General features: G+C 43.4%; 1 protein-coding gene and 1 long non-coding RNA gene across 3 annotated transcripts in view; one reads left to right on the forward strand and one right to left on the reverse strand.

Annotated features, from left to right (window-relative positions):
* The window catches only part of LOC148322687 (uncharacterized), a 27,796-nt gene extending 26,672 nt beyond the window's left edge, over nucleotides 1-1,124 (forward strand). The window contains exon 3 of the long non-coding RNA XR_015846696.1: nucleotides 567-1,124. This is a non-coding gene — a long non-coding RNA (uncharacterized LOC148322687). The remainder of the gene's footprint in view (nucleotides 1-566) is intronic.
* Nucleotides 1-3,081, reverse strand: part of LOC148322688 (neurogenic differentiation factor 2-like) — a 6,004-nt gene extending 2,923 nt beyond the window's left edge. Inside the window, exon 1 of one of the 2 annotated variants that reach the window (XM_088317725.1) lies at nucleotides 2,732-3,081. The gene's annotated coding sequence lies outside the window, so the exon portion shown is untranslated. The other variant, XM_088317726.1, reaches the window with a different exon arrangement.
* Nucleotides 3,082-6,682: the final 3,601 nt, after the last annotated feature.

Below are 6,682 nucleotides of genomic sequence, written 5' to 3' on the forward strand. Positions count from 1 at the left end.
GCAATACTGAGGAAAAAAAATTGCAACTTCAATTATTTTTCAAAATCCGTCATTGCTACTTAAAAATGCATCACACATATTTTTGGTTCATGATTCACATTTAAAATTCAGTAATTCCCTGCACATTTATAAATCTCTAATTGCCAATTTTACATTTATCCTAAATTAACAACCCAAAAAATGTTCACCTTGTTTTTGTGCCCTTTCTGAAATGTGCTAAAGTGCCAAAAGGTGGCACCAAAGCGTTGTCCAAATGGTAAATTCCGAGTTCGTCCAAGAAACTATGTTCGAGCGATGCATCTCGACTGAGAGACAATCTTTTTACATTGGGGCCGAGCTACGTTTAGTCTGGGTTGTTAGAGAGATTTTTTATCACACATGTACGTGCAGTTAGCATGCATGTTTTTTCTCTCTAAATCAAATAATCTGTAGGTCGTTTCCTTTTTAAAGGATCATGATAAGCAATTATGATGAGCTTCAATTATTAGTGGTGTTAATTTTGTTGGGTCTCCCAAAAAAATACACTCGTTCCTTGACTGCCCATTTTTTTTATGTTTTTGTTTCAGGTGCAACTGGTAAATGTACGATTACGTTTGGAAGAAAGAAAACGTGTGAAAACGTGCTAATCGGAAGTACAAACACGTGTTCAGAGGGCAATGCAAGTTTTCCAAACCAGATGAAGACTGATTCCCAGAGCTCCACCAATAGGACGCTTGCTCCATTGCTGGCATCCCAAGTAAGTTTAAAGCGGATACAAGTGTTGGCGATCTCGGCCGTCCACTCCCCCCACAAGACAAGAACATTTGGTGTAAATCCATACAACACTTGGGTCGTGAGATTGGAATCCCAAATGTAGCATCCATCTCATGATGAAACTCGTTTGAATATTGGCAAAAAACGCATAATTGAGTAGAAAAGACTAAAAGGAGATAATGTATTTCATTACATGATTGATCATTGAACTGGTTAGACTTTACAATTCATAAAAGGCTACTTGTATTTTTTGGGGGAGGGGGGCAAAAACAATTCATTTAATTTGGAACAACTTTACTCATATCTTGAAGTTGGGGGGGCAATAAAAGGTTTTTGGGCTCACCGGGAAGACTATCATATTTCATTTGTTAGTCATCGTAAATTACAAATAAAGTTGAGTATTTGTATTAACACAATGTCCTCTGGTAGGAGTGGGGGCTTAGAGGGTGAGGAGGGGGACACACTACAGGTCCCATGAGGGGGGGGAGAAAGGGAGGGAGGGAGGCTAGGACGCCCACATCCACTCCTGGCTGCATTCCAACACTATTCATCCCCAACATATCTTGTCATAGGATGACAGAAGGACCCCCCCCCCCACAATAAAATAAATAAATAAATTGGGGAAAAATACTAATCTATTGGTGTTAAATTTGCACTGCAAAAATTACATTATTGAATTCAAATAGAAAAAAAATTAAGCTTCATGCATTAAGGTAATAACAATAAGCAAATTTCTTTTTGTTTTGTTTTTTTAATTTGTTTTTATTTGAAACGTTTCTGTTTTGTTTCTTTGGTACTCATTTGGTGAATATTAAAAAATTACAGTTATAAAAGAAATGTGTTTTACATAACATTTTTATGTGTATTTTGGTTTTACCTTTATGGTAAATATTGAAATTGACACACGGGTAACGTAACGGTCAGCCATAAAGAAGTGAATAAATTGGATATTTTTACACCCTCTTTAACATACAATGTCAATTCAAAAAATACTTCACATCAGGGAAAAATCAAGGCGTTTCGTTTTAGACATGAAAACCGGTCCAATTTGATCTCAACAGGAATTACATAAATTAAACAATTATGAATGTAACCATTTAACCTTTTACTACATAAATGATTGATTCTAAAAAATGTACATCTGCAATAATGTAAGACGGTCGAACACTTTTTGGTCATTATCTTTCGATGTGTGTACGCGTGGGTGTGTGCGTGTGTGTGTTAGTGGGCACGCCAGGGGCAAAATCTACTTTTAAAACCACACACTCGCGTCTGCTTTCGCCGCAGCAATTAGAAGCAAAAACAATGAACAGGGCAAGCGTGCAAAAACATGAAATTGATTTCACCGCACGCATGCGTTCGCATTTAGGAATGGAGATAAAGCTTTTAGAGCTCGTAAAAATATAAAGGTGTGCCGTGGGCTGTGATTTAACGAAGAAGCCGAGATGTGTGTTTACTTTGCACGGGTGAAAAGAACGATGCAAATAAATTGGTTGAGAATTTTCTAATTTTATAAGCAAAACAACTGCATTGACATAAACGTTAATTACATTTGAGAGATTCGTTTATTGCTGATTTAGAACCCATCCGGACAAACGAAAATATGGTTTGTGCTTGTCCAAATCTGTAATTCTCTACGCAACATTGCATACTCGGTCTGTATTAATTTAACGATGTTAAAAACGTAATCTTCTTACATTGCCCATTAGTGCAGCGTCCGTACGAACGAACCGCGATGAGTTGATTTATACAAATTAACTACAAAAGAAGTGCGTAATTTTATACGAAAAATATTGCTTACCCATCCACAGGAATTAATTTGATGACGCTACAGAAAAGTGGCTCGTATCCATATGCACAAAACACGCGCTGCAAGCACGCTGAGCTGATTAATTCCAATTATCCCCCAAAAAAGGTGCGTTCGAGTGCATCCGTAAATCGCAAGATTGTCTTTCCCCGCGTTCGCTTGCAAACTCACCTGCGCTGGAGCTCTTCTCGCCGGATGGGAGGGGAGGGGTGGGGGGGTCCAGTAGCCAAGAAAAAAGGAGGGGGTGGGGTCCTTTTTTTTTCAGACCATCATCTTCAGGGACCGAAGCGGCATAATCGCTCGGTGTCTGCGTGCAGGTGCGTAAGACTCGCGGGCTCTTCCTACACTGGGTGCTTCGCCCCCCCTCCTCCTCCGCCCTCTCCACGAGAAAGGGTGAGCTCGTGAAAGAGAGAGAATGAGAGAGAGCGAGAGAAGAGGTTACATAGCAGCTATAAGGCTGCGATGCCAGCGCCCATATGGCTGCACGTCACCGGCAAGAGCCATCACATGAGGGGCCCGCTGATTGACATGCGCCCGCATTCGGAGGGATCTGGCCTCCCTGGAGGGGTGGAGCGAGAGGGATGGAGAGACATAGATGGAGAGCAAGAGAGAGAGGAGGACGCGGAGGAGGAGGAGGGCTTCGCCATCTGTCGCCACACTAGTGCGCACAAAGGCAGCAAAAAAAAAAAACACAAAACAAAAAACAGACAAGCAAATAAAATGGTGGCACACACCAAAAAAATGTGGGACCGAACCTCCTTTAAAAAAGCGCTTTATTTTTGCACAAGTCACCCTTATTATTATGACTTGTATCTGCATTGCATGGCTAATCGCATTAAACAGATCACCTGCTATTAAATCATATTAACACAAGCGATTAATCAGTTTAGCGCCCGCATAAGACTGTAGGCGGCTTATCGTACAATTACATCAATTAAATGGAGACGTGCAGCCTGCCACACTGCGGCCACTGGTGGGTGGAGGTGGGTTGGTGGTGGTGGGGTGTCGCTGAGAATGCATTAGAAGTGCATTAAGGCCGCCCGAGCAGAAGGCATATTGTTTATTTATTTACCTAATTGGATCCAATGATGCTATGCCGACGAGCGTGGCCTCAGTCGGCGTTTTGTTCCGTTGACCCACTTGAGGAAAAAACTCTTAGGGGGGAAAAGGGTCAAAGGTAATGGGACGAGCGAGCTTACGTTACGGTGATAACACACATAGGGAAATTTAATGTCATTTTGCCATTTTGTACTCTTCTGGGAAGATTTTTGGGGTGGTGAGACCACTGGCAAATTGGCTCCATGAATATAAAAAGGGATGTGTACAACATTGCAGAGCCACGGCGTAATTGTCAGTCGACTTCAATGGCAGCCATTTTACTTTTAGTCACTTGAGTCATCTCAATATGAGATAGTTTATTCCTGTTTGTCAATGAAAACTCCAAACAGGTTTTAGCCTACTTTTACTTTTAATCTCATAAATGCTCTTTAACTATAGCAGTGCTGTCAGATTCCCCGACTCTGTTAATGCTGCTGTTTTGGTTAGCAATGCATGCATTGAAGAGAAACCATGAGTCTTCTGGAAATTTGAAAATGGCATCTCCACATAGAGCAGGGAAGTGGTCCAACAATAAAACTCCAAATTAAAAATAATCTGAGTGCCTTGGTAGGTGCTGCTGTTTTTCTTAGCAGCACACAAAACTATATATTTTTTAGGGTTTACTAGCTCATTTTCCTTCCGGGAATAGAGAGTCTTTGATGTACGCATAAATATGCTATCTGCACTTTTGCTGGTGTCTCAAAGGCTGAAGATGACGACGCGGGCCGCAGGTGTGCCACTCGTGAAAAAGGAGGGGTATGTCGCCACTAGAGGGAGAGTTGGCACGGGGCGACACCCCGCCTGGCCCCGTTGCCTCCCGCGCGCCCGCTTTTTGTCCGTCCCTGCACTGAGATCTCTATTTAGTGCACATTAGTGGAGCTAATGCGGGAGAAATGAGCTCCATGACCGCCGCGTCCAATTTGGCTGGCGAAGAGCGTCGCCACGCCGAGGGAGGCGTTGACGTGGCGGGGATACAAGCTTGTTGCGTCCTAGCCTGGGTCGCCCCTCTGTGTGTGTGAGCAGAGGGAATGTTTGCGTTCTTTGTGATGGTGCTTGTTCACTAATGTGTCCATCCCTTTTGGGATGCGGGGATGTCAACCTGGAAGCACACCAGTTTACGGGTGTGTGTGTGTGTGTGTGTGTGTGTTTGTATTCATGACGTTTTGAGGACGTAGATTTGATTCCACAATCACTCATGGGCTCTGGGGGTATGGGCCACCATACCGCAACGGAGTGTTGATTAGGAAACACCTGTGCCATTTCGAAGACGTGATTCCTCGCAGGTGTACTGCGGATGCTCGCTAAGGCTCCATTGAACATTTTGGGAAGAGTGAAGAGTTAGTTAGTTAGCGCAGCAAAGTAAGCACGTTTATATGTACCTCATGCAAAGATGGCTCAACATCTAGAATGGAAAAAGAAATCAGACCGTTGGGCCCTAGCCGGTTCGATAACAAACTTTGTTAAAGAAAGCAAACTGTTAAACAAAAGTTAATGGTATTAATTCAGAGTAGCGAGACCTCTGTGCCATCCAAGCGGTGCCAAGCAGAGGATTGGCAGGAGGAGGTTTCCACTCTCCAACAACCTTCAAGTGACCTTGCCAAAATGGATGCTGAATGTCAACGCAGCCACTTGAACCAGCGTCTGGCTGCGGGCGGGACAAACAAACAACTGAGTGCTGAAATGCTACATGCTAATCATACCCTTACCGTGTTGAATTGCATTACAAGCTAATACGTAGCCACGTAGCATCGTGATGTAAGGATGACTCGCACGGTATTATTTATTTTTGTGGTTTTTATTGCATGTTCTGAGGGAATTTCTGGTTAGTGTTTCCATTCAGATTGCCACAAGGTGGGACAGCCAAGGATGAATTGATCAGTGTTATTGACCTGGATTTGGTTATTTTTTTGGGCATTTACTTTCTGAGGGATTTTCTAGTTTCAGTCAGACTGCCCGGAAATTTGCTTATTACCTGAGGAGTTCCTCAATCATGTCATCTTTGGCATCTCTCAGCCTCAGCATGCAATTTGCCAAAATACTCTCAATGACTTTGTGTTTGTACGTAGATTAGTGGCAAGTGGGGAGGCCACCTGCTGTTGCTTTTGCTAAGCTAATCAAAACGTTCAATAAAACTAATGTTTAAATGTCTTCTTTTTCCTCTGAAAGTCATCCAGTAGGTGGTGAAAGTCATCAAGCCACACCTTCTCAACCCCCCCCCCCCACCAACAATCCTCCATCAGACGTGCCAGGTGACGACCTGCACTTCTCTTGTCTTTCTGGACCTATTACTAGCCCACACGCACACACACTCACTCGCACACGCGCGCACACACACACGCGTGCACGCACGCACACATCAGCCAGCGTCCCGGACCCCATCTGCACTCTCCTTTCTCCAACCCGCTAATTGCATATGCACAAATGCAAATGCCTATTAATTAATTACTTGACTAATTAGTGCAGTGGTATTTTAGAGCGATAAATCAAGTGGAGATGGGGCAGAGGACGTCTGGAGGAGGGAGAGGGTGCGGTGGGGCGGGTTGGTCAATAGCGTATAGTGTTTCTTTTTTTTTTTAGGGGAGGAAGGACCGCGACGACGTGCGACGTCGACAAAGGCGTAGGTCTGAAAGGCGAGGTGCGAAAGGTAGAGGCGGATTAAATTTAGGCGGCACGTGACCGCCTTTAATACCGCGATCTGCCAGCTGTGTCGATTGCTGGCAGGCGGCCAAGCGGCGGGCACCCACGAAAGGAACTTGGATGCATATTCATAGACAGTGGGTACGGAAGGAGACGCCTAAAAATTCAAACAAAATTCCATCTTTAGTCTAATGTCAATAAATTAAAACAGAAACGTTGGCACGATAAAAACTAATACAGTACAGACATTTCCCCAAAGGACAAAATGTTAAGTCAATTAATTAGTCCCCAACGTCATAAAAGCTTTATTATAAAGGTGGTACAATTTGATTTTGACGTGTTCATGTACTTGTTGAAAGGGAAATTAACCACCGTACAATAAAACAA

This window comes from Idiotropiscis lumnitzeri, chromosome 15 (assembly GCF_059441095.1).
Source record: "Idiotropiscis lumnitzeri isolate Australia: NSW breed Sydney's pygmy pipehorse chromosome 15, RoL_Ilum_1.0, whole genome shotgun sequence".
Lineage (NCBI taxonomy): Eukaryota > Metazoa > Chordata > Actinopteri > Syngnathiformes > Syngnathidae > Idiotropiscis > Idiotropiscis lumnitzeri.